The sequence below is a fragment of the Anomaloglossus baeobatrachus genome, chromosome 2 (genome assembly GCF_048569485.1).
Source record: "Anomaloglossus baeobatrachus isolate aAnoBae1 chromosome 2, aAnoBae1.hap1, whole genome shotgun sequence".
Classification (NCBI taxonomy): Eukaryota; Metazoa; Chordata; class Amphibia; order Anura; family Aromobatidae; genus Anomaloglossus; species Anomaloglossus baeobatrachus.
This window is the reverse complement of record NC_134354.1, coordinates 663,652,186-663,675,825: the sequence shown is the minus strand read 5'-3', so window position 1 is coordinate 663,675,825 and position 23,640 is coordinate 663,652,186. Positions and strand designations below refer to the sequence as shown.

Genomic DNA, 23,640 nt, shown 5'->3' with positions numbered 1-23,640 from the left:
AAGGGGGCGCTTCTGACTGCACCCAATCACAGATGTCGGTGAGCGGGGGAAGCAGTGAATATGTATGAGCCTAATAATCGGCCGGCTCAGAAAGAAGAAAGAGCTGCCGCGGGAGCAGTGTGAGCCGCCCTGGTGATTGGTAATTATGTAGCGCTTGATCCTACCCCTTTGCGCTTGATTCTTTTCCCCATAGACTTTATATGGGAACGAGCATCTGGCCAGATACCGTGGTCTGTATGTAACCCTCCTTCCGCTTTTTTTTGCGGTCCGCAAAAAAAATGTGGATGTGGTTGTCATATGGATGTCACACGGAGTGCATCCATGGGAAAACAGGACCGTTTTTTGCAGATCGCAAAAACGGAAGGTTGTGTGAATGTAGCCTAATACAGACAAAGGAAAACCAAAACTTAGACACACTACAAACTCACAGGAATAAACAGTAAGATACAAAAGAGAAAAGCAAGAGCAGGAAGCAGGCAACAAAAAGACAACAGAGGTAAACACCGCAACCGCTCACAACAGTGAAGAACCAGTAAGTCTGGACCACAACACCTCAGCAAACCAGTATAGGTAAGCTAAAGCTGTCATTAATGGAATAATATTCACAAAAAGTACAAAAACACCTCCTTAAAACCAATCATCTTTATTAGAATATTTTTTATTATTTTATTTTTTTTTTTTTTTAAAAAAAAAGAACTTTCAGAATACCCACATTAAAAATACAAAATGGCTCTTACATTGGTCCCATGTATGACAGACCAACTGCTTCACAAGTGGGGATAGATGAAATAGGGGAAGGAGATATATTAATCCCATTAATCCAAGGTGAATTAATATTATAAAACAAAAATCCTCAATGAAAAACAGTATCCCTCCATATCTGGTGTACACTTGAGATGATTAATTTATACACTCAGCAACCTAGCATTAAAGTCCATCAAGTCCAGTCCAAACTGTCCATTCTCACTGGTACTCCCAAAATGTATGGTAGTACTGATATTTTTCAAATACTGAAACTGGGAAGATCTAATCCATTAAAGATCTACAACTGTGCTTTAATGGAATAGTCCAGCTAGCATATAAAGGAGTAGTGCCATCGTGACTGGCTCACCCACTGCATGTGATCAAAGAGACTAACAAGCAGACCAGAAGAGATTAACTCTTGCTAGCCTGCCTAAGTCTGTGGGTCGACGCCCGTGCCTCCCTGGGCTGATCACAGACATCAGAGAAGTTAGCAGGCAGAGTGCCAGAATCTGCAGTTTCCACAGATATTGATGCCGCCATGACAGTTAGCAATGCCTGCAAAAGTCTCCTAGTGACAGTATTCAACCATTTCAGACCTGTATAACACTTGGAAACACATTTCACTGAGGGATACAAACAATTATTTGTAGGTTCTCTAAAACAGCTGCTCCCTCAAAACCATTAAGACACATGTGTGTGAACAATTGTCAAGAAGACATCTACATCTCTGCTGCTCTAGAGCTCTAACTATGGGCCAATATATCTCATCACTGACCAACAGATGGGCCCCGATTCATCATTAGCATTTTTTTAAATAACTTTCCTTCTTGTCTTGTTGCATTCACTGCTGGTGTATGCGCCAAAGTCTGCAGAATAATGCACATGGTTCATAAATGTTTATATTTTTAATTGAAAAAATTTTTTTATTTATGTCATTTACCGTTTTTGCAAAAAGGTGAAAAGCCGCTTCAGATTATCTGGCATAAATAAAATCACTCCAAGTGGCAAGTTTTGCAACTTATTGAAAAGTCGGCAATAATGAATTGGGAAAAAACTTCTGTAATCACTAATCTCAGCTCATAATGAAGAATAGGGGAAAAAACACAGGCAAATACATAAAATAGACTTAAAAAAGGCACAAATGTAAAGATGACTATGCTGCAAATGAAACTCAGGTGAAGAGCACCAAAAAGTAGACAAAAAACAAGTGCAAATACAATAATGTATTGATCCCATGGTATATGTATCCTATTTCAACTTACAAAGGGTACTTCCAATTAAGTCCTATTCTAGTCCCCCTCCCACATAACACGTATTACACATATAGGATGCGTCTCTCTTTACACAAGCTGGAATGTATCAGGGGTAAAGAAATAATTAGAAACTGGATCTGAAGCCATCCAAACAGGTCTAGCCACAGATTTCCAATGATGATCAGGGGATTCACACGTAGAGCAGATCTGCAGGAAAGAGCGGTCGCTCTGGTTTTTTATCTGCAAACCTTTCACTGATATCTGTAGTCTTCAAATGGGACATTGCACCAGTATGACTAGTCACAATTACTGATGAATGACTATTGTGATTGGTGCTAGAGCAGGGGTGGGCAATTAATTTTCCCATGGGGCCGCATTAGAAATTGGGATTGGTTTAGAGGGCCGGACTAATATAAATTACCTCAGTTCTACCCAATATACTACATTACTATACCCCCTCCATATACTACACCTGTAATAAACTACACCACTACACCCCTATATACTACACCTGTATTATACTACACTCCCTCCATATACCTGTAATATACTACACCCCCATATACACCTGTATTATACTACACCACTATATAATACACCTCCGATATACTACATCATTACACCCCTATATACTACACCTGTAATATACTACATCACTACACCCCATATACTACACCTGTAATATAGTACACCTCCATATAGTACACCTGTAATATACTACACCTCCATATAGCACACCTGTAATATACTACACCTCCATATAGTACACCTGTAATATACTACACCTCCATATAGCACACCTGTAATATACTACATCTCTATATAGTACACCTGTAATATACTACATCACTACACCCCATATACTACACCTGTAATATAGTACACCCCCATATAGTACACCTGTAATATACTACACCTCCATATAGCACACCTGTAATATACTACACCTCCATATAGCACACCTGTAATATACTACATCACTACACCCCTATATAGCACACCTGTAATATACTACACCTCCATATAGCACACCTGTAATATACTACAACTCCATATAGTACACCTGTAATATACTACATCACTACACCCCATATACTACACCTGTAATATAGTACACCCCCATATAGTACACCTGTAATATACTACACCTCCATATAGCACACCTGTAATATACTACACCTCCATATAGCACACCTGTAATATACTACATCACTACACCCCATATACTACACCTGTAATATAGTACACCCCCATATAGTACACCTGTAATATACTACACCTCCATATAGCACACCTGTAATATACTACACCTCCATATAGCACACCTGTAATATACTACATCACTACACCCCATATACTACACCTGTAATATAGTACACCCCCATATAGTACACCTGTAATATACTACACCTCCATATAGCACACCTGTAATATACTACACCTCCATATAGCACACCTGTAATATACTACATCACTACACCCCATATACTACACCTGTAATATAGTACACCCCCATATAGCACACCTGTAATATACTACACCTCCATATAGCACACCTGTAATATACTACACCTCCATATAGCACACCTGTAATATACTACATCACTACACCCCTATATAGCACACCTGTAATATACTACACCTCCATATAGCACACCTGTACTATACTACATCACTACACCCCATATACTACACCTGTAATATACTACATCACTACACCCCATATACTACACCTGTAATATAGTACACCCCCATATAGTCCACCTGTAATATACTACATCACTACACCCCTATATAGCACACCTGTAATATACTACACCTCCATATAGCACACCTGTAATATACTACACCTCCATATAGCACACCTGTAATATACTACACCTCCATATAGCACACCTGTAATATACTACATCACTACACCCCTATATAGTACACCTGTAATATACTACACCTCCATATAGCACACCTGTAATATACACCTCCATATAGCACACCTGTAATATACTACACCTCCATATAGCACACCTGTAATATACACCTCCATATAGCACACCTGTAATATACTACGCCTCCATATGGTACACCTGTAATATACTACATCACTATACCCCCATATACTACACCACTATATACACCTCCATATAGCACACCTGTAATATACTACACCCCCATATGTTACACACCCTGCTCCCCATACAGCCTGCACCCCCATATCACACACATTACACCCCATACAGCCTGCACCCCCATATCACACACACTACACCCCCATATGTCACACACCCTGCTCCCCATACAGCCTGCACCCCCATATCACACACACTACACCCCCATATGTCACACACCCTGCTCCCCATACAGCCTGCACCCCCATATCACACACACTACACCCCCATATGTCACACACCCTGCTCCCCATACAACCTGCACCCCCATATCTCACACACCCTGCTCCCCATACAACCTGCATCCCCATATCTCACACACCCTGCTCCCCATACAACCTGCACCCCCATATCTCACACACCCTGCTCCCCATACAGCCTGCACCCCCCAGATCACACACACTACACCCCCATATGTCACACACCCTGCCCACATATCTCACCCTGCCTGTACCGCAACTTAGCCCTCTCAAACACTCTGCACCCCTTCACATCCTTCTGTCAGTCTGCAGCCCTCATATGCCACTCACCCTGCAACTCCATCTTCCCACATATGCCACTCACCCTGCAACTCCATCTTCCCTCATATGCCACTCACCCTGCAACTCCATCTTCCCTCATATGCCACTCACCCTGCAACTCCATCTTCCCTCATATGCCACTCACCCTGCAACTCCATCTTCCCTCATATGCACTCACCCTGCAACTCCATCTTCCCACATATGCCACTCACCCTGCAACTCCATCTTCCCTCATATACCACTCACCCTGCAACTCCATCCTCCCACATATGCCACTCACCCTGCAACTCCATCTTCCCTCATATGCCACTCACCCTGCAACTCCATCTTTCCTCATATGCCACTCACCCTGCAACTCCATCTTCCCTCATATGCACTCACCCTGCAACTCCATCTTCCCTCATATGCACTCACCCTGCAGCCCCCCTCCCCCTAATGTCCCCTCTTTTCTCATTACCAGTCATCATGTGTCCACATCTCCTTCAGGATTCAGTATCTTTGCTTTCTGCCCGGCATCCTGTGTCTCCTCCCACACAGTCACATGGGCGTGACATCATCGCAGGTCCTGCAAGATGAATTATTCCGTCTGCTGTGCTGCTTCTTCTCCTGCAGGGCGGGCGGGAACTTTTGAAATGACACACGCAGCGCAGTACTGACAACGTCAGAGCACGCGCGTGTGTCACTGACAATTAGTGCCGGCAGGGAACAGAGGAAAGACTCCTGCGTTCCGCTGCCTGCACTGACTGTGCGGACCTGCACAGGATCTCTCCCTGCTCGGCACGCTGCAGCCCGGCTCCACTGCACCGGCTGAAGACGGGCGGGCCGGTCACAGAGAGCAGGCGGGCCGGATGTGGCCCGCGGGCCGCCCCTTGCCCAGGTCTGTGCTAGAGTGAAAACTTCCAAGCTCCAAACCACTGGCCATGAGTTGTGAAATTTGGCACTAGAGCAGGATCCGGTCATCCATGCCTCCCCATCATGTGCGCGGATACAGTGGGATGTAAAAGTTTGGACACCCCTGATCAAAATTACTGTTATTGTTAACAGCTAAGCAGGTTGAAGGTGAATTGGTCTCTAAAAGGCATAGAGTTAAAGATGGCACATTTTCATTATATTTTATGCAAAAAATATATATATTTTCATCTTTTACATCTTAAAATTAACAAAAAAGAACAATGAGCCAATGGAAAAGTTTCTGCACCCTGCATTAGTACCTAGTAGCACACCCTTTGGCAAGTATCACAGCTTGTAAACACTTTCTGTAGCAGTCAAGAGTCTTTTCGTTCTTATTTGAGGGATTTTCCTCCATTCTTCATTGGTAAAGTCTTCCAGTTCTGTGACATTCCTGGCTCGTCTTTTGAGGTCTAGCCACAGATTTTCACTGATGTTCAGATCAGGGGACTGTGAGGGCCATTGTAAAATCTTCAGCTTGTGCCTTTTGAGGCCCTGTGCACACCAGAAAATGGAATCCGCAGTTTCGCCACGATATTTCCACGGGTTGTTCCCTGCGGAAAAGAAGTGACATGCAATTCTTTTTGCTGCAGAAAACATGCTGCAAAACCTGTTGGTGAAAAAAAACGCAGTGTGCGCACAGCATTTTTTTTTACCTTAGGTTTTGCTGGGGAAGGACTGCAGCAAGGTTATGAACATTTTTTGCATCAAAACATGCAGAAAAACCGCGCTAAAAACCACAGCGTGCACACAGGGCCTTAGGTAGTCTATTGTGGATTTTGACATGTGTTTATATCAGTATCCATTTGTAGAAGCCATCCTCTTATCAACTTCAACTTTTTTACACGTTGTTTGCATTTAGAATTTGTTGAAATTTCACAGAATCCATTTTTCTCTCTAAATGTTTCCCGTGCCATTGGCTGCAACACCACGCCAAAGCATGATTGATCCACACCCATGCTTAATGGTTGGTGAAATATTCTTTTTTTCTCCACACATACGTTTGATAATTGTGGCCAAATAGTTCTATTTTACCTCATTGGTCCACACGACTTGTTTCCAAAATGCAATAGACTTGTTTAGATGTTCTTTTTCATACTTCTGATACTGAATTTTATGGTGAGGATGCAGGAGAGATTTTCTTCTGATGACTCTTCCATGAAGTCCGTATTTGTGCAGTTGTCTCTGAACAGTAAAACAATGTACCACAACTCCAGAGTCTGCTAAATCTTCCTGAACATCTGTTATAGTGTAAGGGAGGCTCTGATTTGCTTCTCCAGCAATCCTACGAGGAGTTCTTACAAAAATTTAGCTTGGTCTTCCATAGCTTATCTTGACTTCCACTGTTCCTGGTAGCTGTCACTTCTTAATTAAATACAGTACAAACTGAGGAAAGGACAACTTGAAAACACTTTTCTATCTTCTTATAGCCTTCTCCTGCTTTGTGGGCCTCCACCATTTTCATTTTCAGAGTGCTAGGCAGCTGCTTAGAAGAACCTATGGCTGCTGTTTTTTAGCACAAGATTAGAGCAGACTGGGTTTTTATAAAGCTGTGAAATTTGCGTCACCTGGCCTTTCGTAAAGATGATAGTGAACAAGCTATAACCCTAACAGGCTAATTAAGGTCTGAAACCCTGGTTAAAGTTAAAGGGGTTATCCAGCTTATTTTTCTTTTCTTTTTTTTTTCACTACTGGGCTACATAGGGGCAGGTAGGTAGATAGCGACTACCTACCTGTGCTGCTGTCAGCCCCTCTCCCCGGCTTAAAGCGGTCATGTGACCGCTCCAACCATGATTTTTCTGCTTCCTGTGTCGTCACGTCAACAGGGGAAGGACCTTGTTAACGGGCATCACAGCCAACCACATGTTGCCGCACTGCTGGGTGGGTACAGGGCATTGGAGTCCCCGCCCCCTTCCCCCGCACCCTCCCACACATTCCATAGCGCAGTGGTCTCAAAGACTCTGCCCGTAGGCCGCAGATGGCCCCTGATGCTTCTTGTGGCACGCAGCCCTGTGATCCCTTGATGATCGCTGCCTGTGCTGGGGGCCCGTGCAGTCAGCGCGTTATATCAGATGACTGATTTCTGGGCTCTCTAGAAAGCTACTGCAATGATCAACCGCCGGCCAATCACAGGCCAGCAACTGATCACTGGAGAAGCTGTATAGAGAGCTCGTCCCTGCACAGCGCCCGGGAATCTGTCATCTGATATAAAGCGCTGTCAGCAGCGGCCTCTGCACTGGCAGAGTTCATCAAGGGGGCTACGGTTGCAAGAAGAAAACAGGACACCGTGGGAACGGAGGAGAGGTGAGAAAGATTTGTCTGTTTGTTTTGTTTGGGGTTTTTTTGTGTGTAAAGAATGGCACAATATGGGATACTACTACAGGATGGAGCATTGCTACAAGAAGAGGACCCCAAGGAAAGGGGACATCACTACAGGATGAGCAGAAGGATAGGGCACAATACTACAGGATGAGGAAATTATTACAAGATGGGCACAAGGATAGGGCACATTATTACAGGATTGGGATACTACTATAGAAAGGGCACATTACTACTTTATATGTGCCCATATTATCCTCTGCTAGAGGTCACTGCTGGGCAGGCTACTGACAGTCAATGAGTGTGCAGAGGACGGGGCTGGACAGTGAGGCCGGGCGGTGCCAGCTATGGCTGTGAGGTTTGGCAACCAAGGACAGGAAAAAGTCAGTTTGGTTGGTCTGCAAGTAAATAAAGTGTCTGCAGAGAATAAAGTGATAATTCAACAGGAACAAAAGTCAGAAACAAAAAAATAATGTAGGGGTGATTTATATGAAAAAAAAGTTGGAGTTTATGTCAGACAACTCCTTTAACTAAGCACACAAATCTCCAAGGGTGCCCAAAACTTTTGAATTGGCCCATTTCCCTTTTTCTATATCTAAAATGCAAAACATGAAATAAAAAAAAACAAAAACAATTTCTGCCTAAATTACAACCTAAACCTTTAGAGATCATTTCATCTTCAACTTGCTTAGCTGTTCACAATAACAGTAATTTTCATTGGGGTGCCCAAACTTTTACATACCACTGTAATGGAGACATCTGGATCAAATTTTGACTTTTCTTCCTAAAATGAAACACTACTGATGTTGAACAGATGTGTTTTCCATTGATATAGAGCGGGTTTAATAAAATAGAAAACATAGGGTTCTGAAAAATGTTTCATACCATAATTTCTCAGCGTTATGCTTGTACGGTTTATAAAAGAGAGGTGTGATGACTTAGGCTAGCTTCACAATTCCGTTGTTTTAAATCCGTCAGGTCCGTCAGCAACGGATCCGTAGTTTTTTAGATGGCAACTGACGCAACGGATGTGTTTTTCACAGGATTCCGTTCACAGGAATCCTGTGAAAAAACTGATCCGTCGTGACCATTACATCCGCTGTGCGTCCGTTTTTTGACGGATCCGTCGTGATCTGTTTGTGTTTGGGACAGCCCAGTGGGTGTGCCAAACATGCTGGGCATGTTCAGTAGAGCATGACGGAATCCAGCGGATTACGACGGAATCCAGCACCATAGATATCCATTACAAGCTTGACGGATTGCAACGGATTCCTGCGCTGTGCGTTAATTTTGACGGCCCAAAAAAGTTACATTCTGCGTTGTTTCCGCCCGGCAGTCAGTCCAAAAACGTCTGATGCGCGGCGCAGCGGATGCAACGCAAGGTCATCAGTCGCAATCCGCCACTCATACAAGTCTATGGGAAACAACAGAATCCGCCAAATGGATTCCGTTGTTTACCAGAGCTGCGGATTGTGACTGATACAAATTGACGGAAATGTGAACGCTGCCTCCACGTGGGTCTACAGGGACTGGGAACGCTCCTAATATTACAAGGAGCCCTGGCTACAGACTGTATACATTATGCAGGGTTTACAAATTGATTGGACCGGACGTATTCATTAATTATCTCCTGGAGGGGACCTTAGTTCATCCACTGCATTGTCAGAAATTATTTTAAAGGGAATTATGAATGGACATGTCATGAATAGGTGACGTCATCATTCACTCTGAATCTGCAACTCTGTTCCAGGCGAGGTGATAAACAACATAAAGAGAATTAAATAAGTTGTCCCGTAACATCTACATTGATACCTTATGAAATCTGTATCACCTGGCAACTTTGGATTCTGAGGATATGATATAGCCAGAGGAGATTACACTAATCTTGTAGTTTGAGGATAATCTGTATAGTATATACCATTTTTCATTCTGCTTTTGAGCGACCCCTGAAGAACCTCCTGCTGGGAGGGGAAACGCGTCGGGTCGACTAGGGGTTGAAGGTTGATAATATTACAACCTCCTCATGTATATAGTAATCAGTAACAAATTCAGAATTATACCCCAACGTGGAATCAAATAATTTAGGGTGAAGTGTTGCCTTTAGGGATCTTGACTGTAGGACTCTTGACTATTGGACTGTTCAGGGATATTTTCTGTTATGGCTAGCTGACATTTGAGTATTACCAGGGTCCCCCTCGTGGACGTACTATGCACTTACAGCAATGATTATAAAACCTTTCTTTTAAGGGATTTGAGTAAAAGAATCTTTTTGCTCCCAAATAGGGGAAATACATAGAGATAGAACTGGAAGCGGGATGTTTCTATTGATTAGTTGGCACTAAATGGATTGTTTTGTATGTATTGTGGGAGTATTTTGTATCTAATTGATTCTGTTAATAAAACTAATTTTTATATAATTAAGGAGTTTTTTAGTCTGTGAATTGGAAATGTGAACCTAGCCTTAGGAAGTTCATGCTTTGCAATTTCAGAACAAAAGCGAGGACTCTTATGGGGATCAGACATACACCTGTCAGGCTCAGTAGTTCATCATTGCATTGGGTTTTTGTACCATAAATTCTGTCACTTTTACAGCCAAAATAGATACTCCGTGCCTACACACATGAATTTATAGACTTTTTTAGAAACATTACAGGTTTATGTAAAGTTGCATGAAGAGAGATATAACTACAGAATACATGGTTGCAATTTACGAGGTGTCTGCTTTCTGAGAACATACTGGTAATGGGGTATAGTAAGATTATTTGTTTTATAATATAGTGGAACCTTGGATTACGAGCATAATTGGTTCCGGGAGAGAGCTCTTAAACCAAGTTACTCTTATATCAAAGCAAGTTTTCCCATAGGAAATAATTGAAACTCAGACAATTCGTTCCACAACCCAAAAATATTTACTGTATTCATACAAACTTATTACAGCAATAGAAAATAATGTACTGTATTCATATAAAATGATTACAGTGCACTAATACAAAATACTGTACAGTAAAAACATATAAAACAAATTAAACTGCTCGTTAGCTTACAATAGAATTGTTGGGGTGTGAGAGGTACAGTATAAGCAATGTGCTGTACTGGTTATCAATAAGAAAGTACAATACTGTATCCATGAATGCAAATTGATAGATATGCTATATAGTATATACTGTACAATGGTATACTCTATACAGTATACAGTACATATGCACAGAAATTTACCTACAGAGTGTCAGAGCGTGGTGAAAGGACAGAACCGGAAGTGTGTACGGTGAGTATTTGCTCTTATTGCAAATCATTGCTCTTAAACCAATAAATTTGTAAAAAGCTTTCCTTGTCTTGCAAAACGCTCTGAAACCAAGTTACTCTTAATCCAAGGTTCCACTGTATAGGTTTTACTTTATAGATCCTTTAAATTTGGGAACCATGACAGAATAGACAGAGTCTACGCAATCAGCCATGATGGAGTAGCAGTGACAAAAAGAATATTCAGATATCCTGACCGCACCATGATAGCTCCGTAGTTGGCACTGTTGCCTTGTAGCACTTGGGCCAGTGATTACTGCAGTGGTCAAATTTCAAGTGGTCAAATTTCCTGGGTAATGTAAGGCCTCATTCACACGTACGTTGAGGAAATCTTTGACAGAGTCAGCCAGACTTTGATAAGATCCATTTTCGTGTGATTCGTATTCCCACCTGGTTTTCTGAGTGCCATCTTTTCCCTATACTCACTCCCTAGAGTCAGTCATTGGTCTCCATTTTCTCCCAACCTATTTTATCTTGTTGTTGGAAACGTTTATACAAAAGCCCTGACAAACACCTAAAACTGAAGGCTTTAGGCTGAGGCCACACAGGGATTAGTGCGAGTCCTCGCATTACACTCGGCTCACTCTCACAGCACAGCAGGAGTCGGGGGTCATGTGACTGTGGTCCGATCCTGCGATCAGACCACAGATGCAGAGAGGAAGGCCGACGCTACGGAGGAGAGGGAAGGATTTATCTCCTCCATTGCCGGCTATTGTGATTCTCGCACTGCTCTCGCGGTACACCGGAGTAATACGAGTGCAGTGAGATGTTTCTCTCGCCCCATAGACTTGAATGAGTGCGAGAGAAACAGGATCGCATTACACCCGCAACATGCTGCGACTATATTCTCGGTCCGATTAGGGCTGAGAAAATAATCCATGAGCTGCCACATAGAGTAATATTGGTCCGAGTGGAATGTGATTTTTTTAACGCATTCCACTCACTCCGATTTTTTCGCCGTGTGTCCTAGGCCTTAAGCGGGCTTTACACTCTACGATATATAAAACGATATGTCGTCGGGGTCACGTCGTAAATGACGCACATCTGGCATCGTTAGTGATATCGTAGCGTGTGACAGCTATGAACAAGCAAAAATACTCACCTTATCGTTGCTCGTTGACACGTCGCTCATTTTATAAAAATCGAACGTTCGGTTGTTCATTGTTCCCGAGGCAGCACACATCGCTCCGTGTGACACCCCGGGAACGATGAACTGCAGCTTACCTGCGTCCCACCGGCAACGCGGAAGGAAGGAGGTGGGCGGGATGTTTACGCCCCGCTTATCTCTGCCCCTCCACTTCTATTGGCCGGCCGCTGTGTGACGTCGCTGTGACGCCGAACGTCCCTCCTCCTTCAAGAAGTGGATGTTCGCCGCCCACAGCGACGTCGTTTGGAAGGTAAGTACGTGTGACGGGGGGGGTTACGACTTTGTGCGACACGGGAAACAAATTGCCCGTGCCGCACAAACGATGGGGGCGGGTGCGATCGCAAATGTGATCGCACGAGAAATTGCAGCATGTAAAGCAGGCTTTAGAGTTGGGAGGGTTTGTCCACACGACCAATGCCTTTCTGCTTATCTCCTTCGAATCATCACTAACCCAGTATAAGCTTTTCCTAAAGGCCCCGTCACACTAAGCAACATCGCTAGCAACATCGCTGGTAACGAACAACTTTTGTGACGTTGCTAGCGATGTTGCTGTGTGTGACATCCAGCAACAACCTGGCCCCTGCTGTGAGGTCGTTGGTTGTTGCTGAATGTCCTGGGCCATTTTTTAGTTGTTGCTGTCCTGCTGTGAAGCACAGATCGCTGTGTGTGACAGCGAGACAGCAACAACTAATGTGCAGTGAGCAGGGAGCCAGCTTCTGCTGAGGCTGGTAACTAATGTAAACATCGGGTAACCAAGAAGCCCTGTCCTTGGTTACCCGATATTTACCTTTGATACCAGCCTCCTCCGCTCTCACTGCCTGTGCTGCCGGCTCCTGCTCTGTGCACATGTAGCTGCAGGACACATCAGGTAATTAACCCGATGTGTGCTGTAACTAGGAGAGCAAGGAGCCAGCACTAAGCAGTGTGCGCTGCTCCCTGCTCTGTGCACATTTAGCTGCAGCACACATCGGGTTAATTAACCTGATGTGTGCTGTAACTAGGAGACTGGGGGCTGGTCACTGGTTGCTGGTGAGCTCACCAGCAACTCGTGTAGCCACGCTCCAGCGATCCCTGCCAGGTCAGGTTGCTGGTGGGATCGCTGGAGCGTTGCAGTGTGACATCTCACCAGCAACCTCCTAGCAACTTACCAGCGATCCCTATCGTTGTTGGGATCGCTGGTAAGTTGCTTAGTGTGACTGGACCTTAACATTGTGTTAATCTTTAAAGTCATCGGTAATGCCTCCAATTTACAAGACAATTATATGAAATCAGGAGCATTCGCTCTCTGCCCTGAATGAGCTGATGACACAGAAGTGAAGCTAGCGCATGCACATTACAGCACTTTCCCCTGTGCTCAGCAGCGCAGAGCGAAGCGCCCCGGAGCAGGTCTGTGCTTCCTCTGCACAGGCTTGATAGTTACAGAGCTTGGTCATGCCTGGTTATTGCGGGGAGGAGGCACAGAGCAGAGGCTAACGATGCCCACTGGAGCAGACTGTGGCCATTAGCATACAGCAATGGAGAATTAGATCAGATATTTTCTTTGATCTGCATGGAAGAGTGAGGCTTATACACACGTTGCTGGATTGCTGTGTAAGACGGTTCAGAGGTGGTACTATTAGTTTATAGGGGGAAAAACCTGGTGACAGGTTGCCTTTAAGACAGGCTCTCCATTCAAGTGGCCCATCACATCCCTTAATTACTCCAGAGACTCCACAGACCCATCTCAGCTATTTTCTCTGAACTACTCCCTCCTTCTGAACCAACTTAATGTTTTGTTTAATGATTCCCAACTCTTTTTCTTATTGAGGATGGGAAAGAAGAATTACTAGTAAATGTACAGTTGGGTCCAGAAATATTTGGATAGTGACCGAGTCTTTGTGATTTCAGCTCTGGATGCCATTATTTTTTATTGAACATGAAACAACTGAGATGCCCTTGAAGTGCAGTAAGCCAGCAGCTGGGTGATCACATGTGCCCGCTATTTACAGAGATGAATATTCACTGCACCTCACGCACATAATCCTGGGCATGGGGAGCAGTGAATATGCCAGCAAGCTGACGTCAGTGTATGTGGGCGCGCATTGCAGTGTCACAAGCTACAGGGGGTTGAAAATAGAGGAAAGACGGGAGGGAGATTTGGGTGGAGTTTTGGGTGGGTGTGATAGGTGCTGGCTTACAGGCCAATGCAATGCATGATGGAACCTGTGGTAATAGAACACAGGAAGTCAAGAGAGAGGAAGTCGTCCATTAACCCCATCAAAGCTATATCCAGCAATGAAGATGTGGTGCCAGAGCATGATAATAGGTAATACTGTTAAAATAAGATAATGGATGTTTTGAGATGTACAGTAAAAAAATCATTTATATTATTGGTCAACCTCTTTAATTAAAGGGGTTGATCAAAAATATTCCATGAAACATTTAGAAATTGCAAGGCGAGATGTTGCTCGTGGTACTGTAAGCAGCCTGTGTGTCCTACACACGCTACTATGGCTTGCATCGGCTCAGGATTTGTCTCCCATTGAGCACATTGGGACAATATCGTTTGACAATTGCAAACAAAGTTGCCAGCAGCGGATCTTGATGATTTGCCTAAGTGTATTCTGCGTGGCACAACATTACACAGACAACCACTAAAAATGTCATTGATAGCAGCCAAGGTATGTAAACGTGGGGATTTCTGCTCTTAGAGACTGAATAAATCCAGATGTTTAGAAAATATTTTTTCCCCACTTGCATATCATCAACATATCTACCGATCCTGCGATTTCCAAAATTCAACGACTTTTCCTCACTGGTGTTGCAATTTCAATTTGGAGGAGTGTAAAAACTGTGACTGTTGTGTAACTAAACAAAATGCAGGGCCCCGTAGAAAATGATAGAAAATGTAATAAAGAAAGTTCTGATAAACCAGCAAAATGATCTGAAATTTCACAAACCAAGAGCAGAAAGAGCAGATGGAAGAGAAGACAGTGCAGGTTCTCTGTGGATTAGGTCTGCACAGCCTGCGGCCCACCAAAGGGTCTCTTGCAGCCCAGGGAAAACTGGGAGAAGCGAATTCCCTTCTTCATGTCATTCGGACGCAAGTACATTTGGACACTTCAGCACCAGGACACCGCGTAAGAAGCATAGCTGCACTCATCAGCCTACGCCCAATGCGCCGTGGCATGATAAGGTTAATTTGGGGGGGGGGGGGGGTTGTTATTGTTTGGACTCATTGTGCGGAACTGGCATGTGTGTAAGTGTGTGTGTATGTGGATATTATGGAGAGGGACAGTGTGGGGGGGGATATTATGGAGAGGGGCAGTGTGGGGGACATATTCTGGAGAGGAGCAGTGTGGGGGACATATTCTGGAGAGGAGCAGAGGAGCAGTATGGGGGACACTTTATAATCACACAGTAATTTTAAAGGACACTGTTTTGGGATATGCTGCAAAAAATTAGAGAAGATGGAAGTCTGCAGAGATGAGCTGTGAATGTAAAACGTCATCATGGCATCTGCACTACATGAATACAAAGGGATAGGAATAACATGATTCAGAGATAATTAACACTAATACGGTACCTAGATGTAAATGTTTATTTGTGATACTAGAAGGTGGCCCGATTCTACGCATCGGGTATTCTAGAATTTACGTATTGTGTAGTTCATGTATGATTTTTGTTATATATATATATATATATATATATATATATATATGTTGTGTGTAGTTACCAAGTGTTTGTGTAGGCGCTGTACATGTTCTGGGTGTTGTCTGGGTGTGACGGGGGTGAGAGCGGTGTTGTATGTGTGTTGCGTTGTTTGTGGAGCGCTGTGTGTCTGTAGCGTTGTGTATTGCGCGGTTTGTGTGTGTGTGGTGTGTTTTGGGGGGAGGTATGTTTTGTGCAATGTGTGTGTTGTGCGGTATGTGCGTATATTTGTGTGTGCCGCGGTGTTTGTGTGTTGGGTGTTGTGTGTGTGCAGCGTTGTCTGTGTGTGTAGGTGTCTGTGTAGGGCAGTTGTTTGTGGTTCCCAGTGTGTGTGTGTGTGGTGTGTTGTGCAGTGCGTGTGTGTGTGTGTGTGGTGTGTTGTGCACTTCCCATCGTGCTCCATCCCCCATGCAGCGCACTCCCCATCGTGCTCCATCTCCCATGCTGCGCACTTCCCATCGTGCTCCATCCGCCACGCTGCGCACTCCCAAACGTGCACCATCCGCCACGCTGCGCACTCCCAAACGTGCACCATCCGCCATGCTGCGCACTCCCAAACGTGCACCATCCGCCATGCTGCGCACTCCCAAACGTGCACCATCCGCCATGCTGCGCACTCCCAAACGTGCTCCATCCGCCAGGCTGCGCACTCCCAAACGTGCTCCATCCGCCATGCTTCGCACTCCCAAACGTGCTCCATCCGCCATGCTGCGCACTCCCAAACGTGCTCCATCCGCCATGCTGCGCACGCCCAAACGTGCTCCATCCGCCATGCTGCGCACTCCCAAACGTGCTCCATCCGCCATGCTGCGCACTCCCAAACGTGCTCCATCCGCCATGCTGCGCACTCCCAAACGTGCTCCATCCGCCATGCTGCGCACTCCCAAACGTGCTCCATCCGCCATGCTGCGCACTCCCAAACGTGCTCCATCCGCCATGCTGCGCACTCCCAAACGTGCTCCATCCGCCATGCTGCGCACTCCCAAACGTGCTCCATCCGCCATGCTGCGCACTCCCAAACGTGCTCCATCCGCCATGCTGCGCACTCCCAAACGTGCTCCATCCGCCATGCTGCGCACTCCCAAACGTGCTCCATCCGCCATGCTGCGCACTCCCAAACGTGCTCCATCCGCCATGCTGCGCACTCCCAAACGTGCTCCATCCGCCATGCTGCGCACTCCCAAACGTGCTCCATTCCCCATGCTGCGCACTCCCAAACGTGCTCTATCCCCCATGCTGCGCACCCCCCATTGTAATCCATCCCCCATGCTGCACCAGCATCAGCCTCTCTACCCGCAGCATCAGCCTTCTGTCCCCAGCCTCAGCCCCTCTCTGTCCCCAGCCTCAGCCCCTCTCTGTCCCCAGCCTCAGCCCCTCTCTGTCCCCAGCCTCAGCCCCTCTCTGTCCCCAGCCTCAGCCCCTCTCTGTCCCCAGCCTCAGCCCCTCTCTGTCCCCAGCCTCAGCCCCTCGCATCCACTCACACACACCCGATCGCATCCACTCACACACACCCGATCGCATCCACTCACACACACCCGATCGCATCCACTCACACACACCCGATCGCATCCACTCACACACACCCGATCGCATCCACTCACACACACCCGATCGCATCCACTCACACACACCCGATCGCATCCACTCACAGACACTGACGATATCGCACATACGCGCTGATACTCACAACATCCGGACATACCACACGCCTCTGGCCATGTGATCCTCCGTCAGGTCCTGGAAGATCACAACAGCACAGTATCGAGGCCGAGAAGCAAGCGATATCGCCGGATGCTGTGAGTATGTGGATGCGATGTGTGTGTGAGGTGTGTGTGAGGTGTGTGTGAGGTGTTTGTGAGAGTGAGTGCGATCTGATGTGTGTGTGTATGCGTGTGTGTGTGCTGTTATGTTTGTGCGTGTGGAAGTCGCGCCGCTGCAGGACCTTGATTTACGGTAACTATGCAAGCATGGTTACCAGCGCAACACGTCCCCCGCTCGCACGGGAGCCCACACCAGCATACGGCGGCGGCGTACGCTGATGTCGGCTCCCGTTGGGGAGGGGGGAAAGGGGGGGGGGAGTACAGTACTCACCTGGGATTCGTGGCTCCGTGACCGTGTCAGTTCGGGCAATGCGGGGGGGGGGGCGAGAGCTAACGTCTATTGCGTGAGGGGGGCGGGGCGTGGCGTGGGCGAGTTGCCAATGCCTGCAGGGTGCCGGGGCGAGAGGCCAATCTGTGTGGGGGGGCGGGGCCATGGCGAACCCAGCGGCCAATCAGCTTTGTGTCACCGTAAGGACATGTCACGGTGACACTGTCACCGTGACACAATTTTGGACCATGACAGACAGACAGACAGACAGAATAAGGCAATTATATATATAGATTGCCTGCATCTCATTATTGTGGTGTCTGTATGGTCCGCAGTCTGATGATGGCGGGTAACAACAACTCCTAGTATCTCCTTAGCATTGTTAAGGACATACTGGGATTTGCAGGTTCATGCTATACAAATGTATATGGGCTTGACCTGACATTGCAATTGATCGATGAACTAATGATTGGTGCTGCAATTCTGTACTGATGATGGTTCTGGTATTGTATTTATGTACTGATGATGATTCTAGTACTGTATTCATGTACTGATGATGGGTTTTAAGTTTCTGCACATGTAGAAATCCCTAACTGGTCAGATCACATTACTGCATGGCTATGTTACATCTCAAAAATCCTCAAAATGTTAATTTTTTACTTGGGTAAAATTATAACACCTATACTTACCTGCGATGCTGGTGCTGTTCCATGGTGTCAGCACTGTCTCTCCCGGGAATCACATGACATTGTTATATCACACGATCCCTGCCTTGAATCAGCACTGATTTCACTCTCCCCTACTTGGACAAATTAGACACCCGAGGAAGTAAAAGAGAAGCCTCAGCTCTCACTTCCTTCAAATGTTTGATTTGCCCGAAAAACGGAAGTGCGTCACTTTCGATTTGACCCCGACGATATCGCAGTAGTGATGTCGCAGTGTGCAAAGTACCCCTAACTGTAGGTATTTCTACCAATGCATTCTATAATGAATAATGTGTGATTTACTAGTTAAGATTAATCTACAAGAAATATTTTCTTACTTTAAATTACTTCAGATAAAATATTTATGATATATGTGTCTGAAATAAATAACTCAGTGTCCATACTGTCCGGTAATGCTGGAGTATGGATCACAACCCATACATACACAATATAAACCCCCATGACGTCACCACTCTTCTCCACAAACAATCATGTGACAGCCTGTGGATTACGGCACTCTACACACAATGCTGCAGCACAAACAACAGGTCCACCCTCCCGGGCTTATACATTGTCATATTAATCTTAACCCTTTAATCACCAGATACTGTTCATTTTCTTCCCTCAGCAGGAATAATAGAAAAAGTTCTCACCAGTCCATGCACACATCTGTGCCCGGGCCTCTCAGCCGCACAAAACATTCATGGAGATGATGCGCTGTAACCCATTAGTCACCACAGAGGTGAACAATGGACTCTACCGTATCTGATACGTGTCCAAAATCAGATCTTTGGTGAAGTATCAAGTTACAGTCATCAAGTGTGTGATTAATATGGGGGAAATATCCTGCTCACAGGGAGCACAAAGACAGACGCCCGGCTGCCCAAACACATGGCATTCATTAATAACGCAAATAGGAAGCAGAAAAAGCACAAATAACGACACCAGAGCGTCACAGCCGGGAGCACACATAGACGTTACATTGTATATGGAGGGCGGACACCATAAGACCCTTATATGTGTGAGACATATATATATATATATATATATATATATATATATATATGTAGAGTCCTATAGGTGACGTGTGTGGAGGGCAGACACCCCAGGACCCGTGTATGCGCTGTCTATGTATATATATATAGTACTATAGGTGATTAGGTGATGTGTGTGGAGGCCAGACACCCCAGGATCTGTGTATGCGCTAGCTATGTATGTATATATATATATATATATATATATCTATAGCTATCTATATATATATATATATATATATATATATATATATAGTACTATTGGTGATGTGTGTGGTGGCAAACACCCCAGGACTTGTGTGTGAGCTGTGTGTGTATATATATATATGTATATATATATATATATATATATATAGTCCTATAGGTGATATGTGTGAAGGCAGACACCCCAGGAGCCCAGGAGCCGTGTGTGTGCTAAATATATGCAGTCCTTTATTTGACGTGTGTGGAGAGCAGACAAAACAGGACCCATGTGTGTGCGCTGTATATAGTTAGTCCTATAGGTGATGTGTGGGGAGGCAGACACCCCAGGACCCGTGTGTGCTGTATAGATATAGTCCTATAGGTGATGTGTGGAGGCAGACACCCCAGGACCCGTGTGTGTGCTGTATATATATATATATATATATATATATATATATATATATATATATATAAAAAGTCCTATAGGTGATGTGTGGGGAGGCAGACACCCCAGGACCCGTGTGTGCTGTATAGATATAGTCCTATAGGTGATGTGTGGAGGCAGACACCCCAGGACCCTTGTGTGTGTGCTGTATATACTGTATATATATATATATATATATATATATATATATATAGTCTTATAGGTGATGTGTGTGGAGGCAGACACCCCAGGACCCGTGTGTGTGCTGTATATATATATATATATAAAACGTCCTATAGGTGATGTGTGGAGACAGACACCCCAGGACCCGTGTGCTGTATATACTGTATATAGTCCTATAGGTGATGTGGAGGCAGACACCCCTGCACACTGCTGTGGCCCCGGCCGCTGTGGCACAGTCGTCTACAGCTGGTCACTTCTGTGTCGGCCACTGACCCGTCCCGGCCTCTGCCCACCCTTCCTCCGGATCCTCAGTACACAGCAGACTCACCCTCTGCCGGTGGTTGCTCATATTTCATAATAGGAGGATACATGATACAATACGCACCGATGAGTGCCTGGGCCAGGCGCGACCCCCGCGTCCTCCTCACAGCTCTGCCGCCTTGTGCCCGGCCCCGCTAACACACACCTCTCCCATCCCAGGCGCCCGTCATGCCCGCGGCCTGCTGCTGCCCTCTGCTATATGCTGCCAGTGTCAGGGATGAGATGACATACCTCCCAGCACAGCCGCCATCGTACAGCAGGTCACATGGGTGTTGCGTTGCAGGAATGGTCATAGCCATAGCAACAGCGAGGAGCCTGGAAAATCGAGAAATCCCTGCACTGGTGGGGAGGAGGAGGTGACATTACCCCCTACCTCAGTGTGGAATCACAGGGGTACACCTCGTACTACCAGTATCATGGCTGTAATATAGCAGTGCCCCCATCTCCTACGAGTATCAAAGCACTTACCTTCCCAGGGCCCTGTAATATAGCAGTGCCCCCATCTCCTACCAGTATCATGGCATATACAGTACTTTCCCAGGGCCCTGTAATATAGCAGTGCCCCCATCTCCTACCAGTATCATGGCATATACAGTACCTTCCCAGGGCCCTGTAATATAGCAGTGCCCCCATCTCCTACCAGTATCATGGCATATACAGTACTTTCCCAGGGCCCTGTAATATAGCAGTGCCCCCATCTCCTACCAGTATCATGGCATATACAGTACTTTCCCAGGGCCCTGTAATATAGCCAGTGGCGTAGCTAGGGTTTCAGCTCAGGGGGGGGCAAAACATCTGAGTGGGCCCCTTACCAGGTAACCATGATAACTACGGTGGCGCAGACTAATCGTTGGTATAGTGCAGGGGTCTCAAACTCGGCTGGGTGTATGGGCTGCACAGAGGAAAAAAAATAATTCTTTGCAGGACAAAGTGACATTTTTATTGGTACCATATATAATATATTTTATTGTTTGTTACACACCTTGGGATATACAGACAAATTATTCCCATATATCAATTTATTCAATATTTAGAACAGTCTCCACCTCAACGCGTTCCATTAAAGAAAGACGCTGTGGATCTGCATATCCAACTATCCTTTCATTATGCCTCCTGATGAACCACAGTAATTTATGTGGGGAAACGCGTTGAGGTGGAGACTGTTCTAACAGACTTGATGATTAACAGTTCACTCTAATTTGACTGGGACTGGATGTTATACACTCTGATTTCTTTTGGGATCCATCTGAACTATATATCTGAATGGCATATGCCATGAATGTTTTGGAGAAGACTATATAAATCCACAAGTTAAGTTATCTGTGTAGCGTTATCCGAAACCCCTGAGTGAACAGTCTATAGTAACATGAATAAATTACTGTCTGTTATAAATATGTAAACCCTGTCCCTGATATTCAAGGTTCAGGGTAACCGATTGGTCTGTACTATGACAAATGAAATCTTTATATATTTCACTGTAGGTGTGGATTTTTTGTTAATTTTTAAATATTGAATAACTTGATATATGGGAATAATTTGTCTGTATATGATGATATATATTCCCTAGGCCTATGAGCCATCTTATGTTATACACACCTTGGGATCACTGATTTTGAACATTTTCACTTGTTCATTATAGCAAACGTGCACATTCTTTGTTTAAATATAAACATTTTTTTTTTTTTTACATTTTATTCTTTTCTTGTAACTAATAGTCTTACAATTAGCACTATATAGAAATTTTGACCAACATCTTTTAGTAATGTTCCCCATATTGTTGTAACGTGCCCATCCTTGTCCCCTTGTAGTATTGTGCCCCATCCTAGTCCCCATCCCACAGTAATGTGCTCATCCTTGTCCCCATCCTAAAGTAATGTTCCCCATCCTTGTCCCCATTTTGTTGTAATGTGTTCATCCTTGTCCCCATCCTATAGTAATGTCCCCAATCTATAGTAATGTGTCCATACTTGTCCCCCATCTTATAGTAATGTTCCCCATCCTTGTCCCCTTGTAGCAATGTCCCCATCCTATAGTACTGTCCCCATCCTATAGTAATGTCCCCAGCATTATCCCTATTCTATAATAATGTTTCCCATCCTTGTCCCCTTGTAGTAATGTCCCTATCCTACAGTAATGTGCCCACCTTGTCCCCGTCCTGTAGTAATGTCCCCATCCTATAGTACTGTTCCCATCCTAGTCCCCATCCTATAGTAATGTCCCCATACTATAGTAATAATGTCCCCATCCAATAGTATTGTGCCCATCCTTGTAATGTCCCAATCCTATAGTAATGTCCCCAGCCTTATCCCCATCTAATAGTAATGTGCGCACTTTGTCCCCATCCTGTAGTAATGGATCAGCAGCTCCCCTCACCTTCCACAGACGCCGGAGTTAAGCTGAGGGGAGTAGTCTCCGGCCCCAGATCCACAGTGATTGGAGAGATCGGTCACAAGGCCGGTCTCTCCAATCAGAGCTGGGGGCGGGTGAAACACAGGTCACCCAGCTCCAGCCAATGATCAGGGCTACAGCTGCACTGATCTTGGCTGGATTTCAATGTTTCAGCGATTTTCAATGGCTGAAGCATTAGTGGCTGTGATTGGCTGAGCGGCGTTCGTC

At 45.2% G+C, this 23,640-nt stretch overlaps 1 protein-coding gene across 2 annotated transcripts in view; it reads right to left on the bottom strand.

Annotated features, from left to right (window-relative positions):
- Window positions 1-21,350, bottom strand: part of DTX3 (deltex E3 ubiquitin ligase 3) — a 117,741-nt gene extending 96,391 nt beyond the window's left edge. The window contains exon 1 of one of the 2 annotated variants that reach the window (XM_075337086.1): window positions 21,256-21,350. The gene's annotated coding sequence lies outside the window, so the exon portion shown is untranslated. The other variant, XM_075337085.1, reaches the window with a different exon arrangement.
- Between the last annotated feature and the right edge of the window lie 2,290 nt (window positions 21,351-23,640).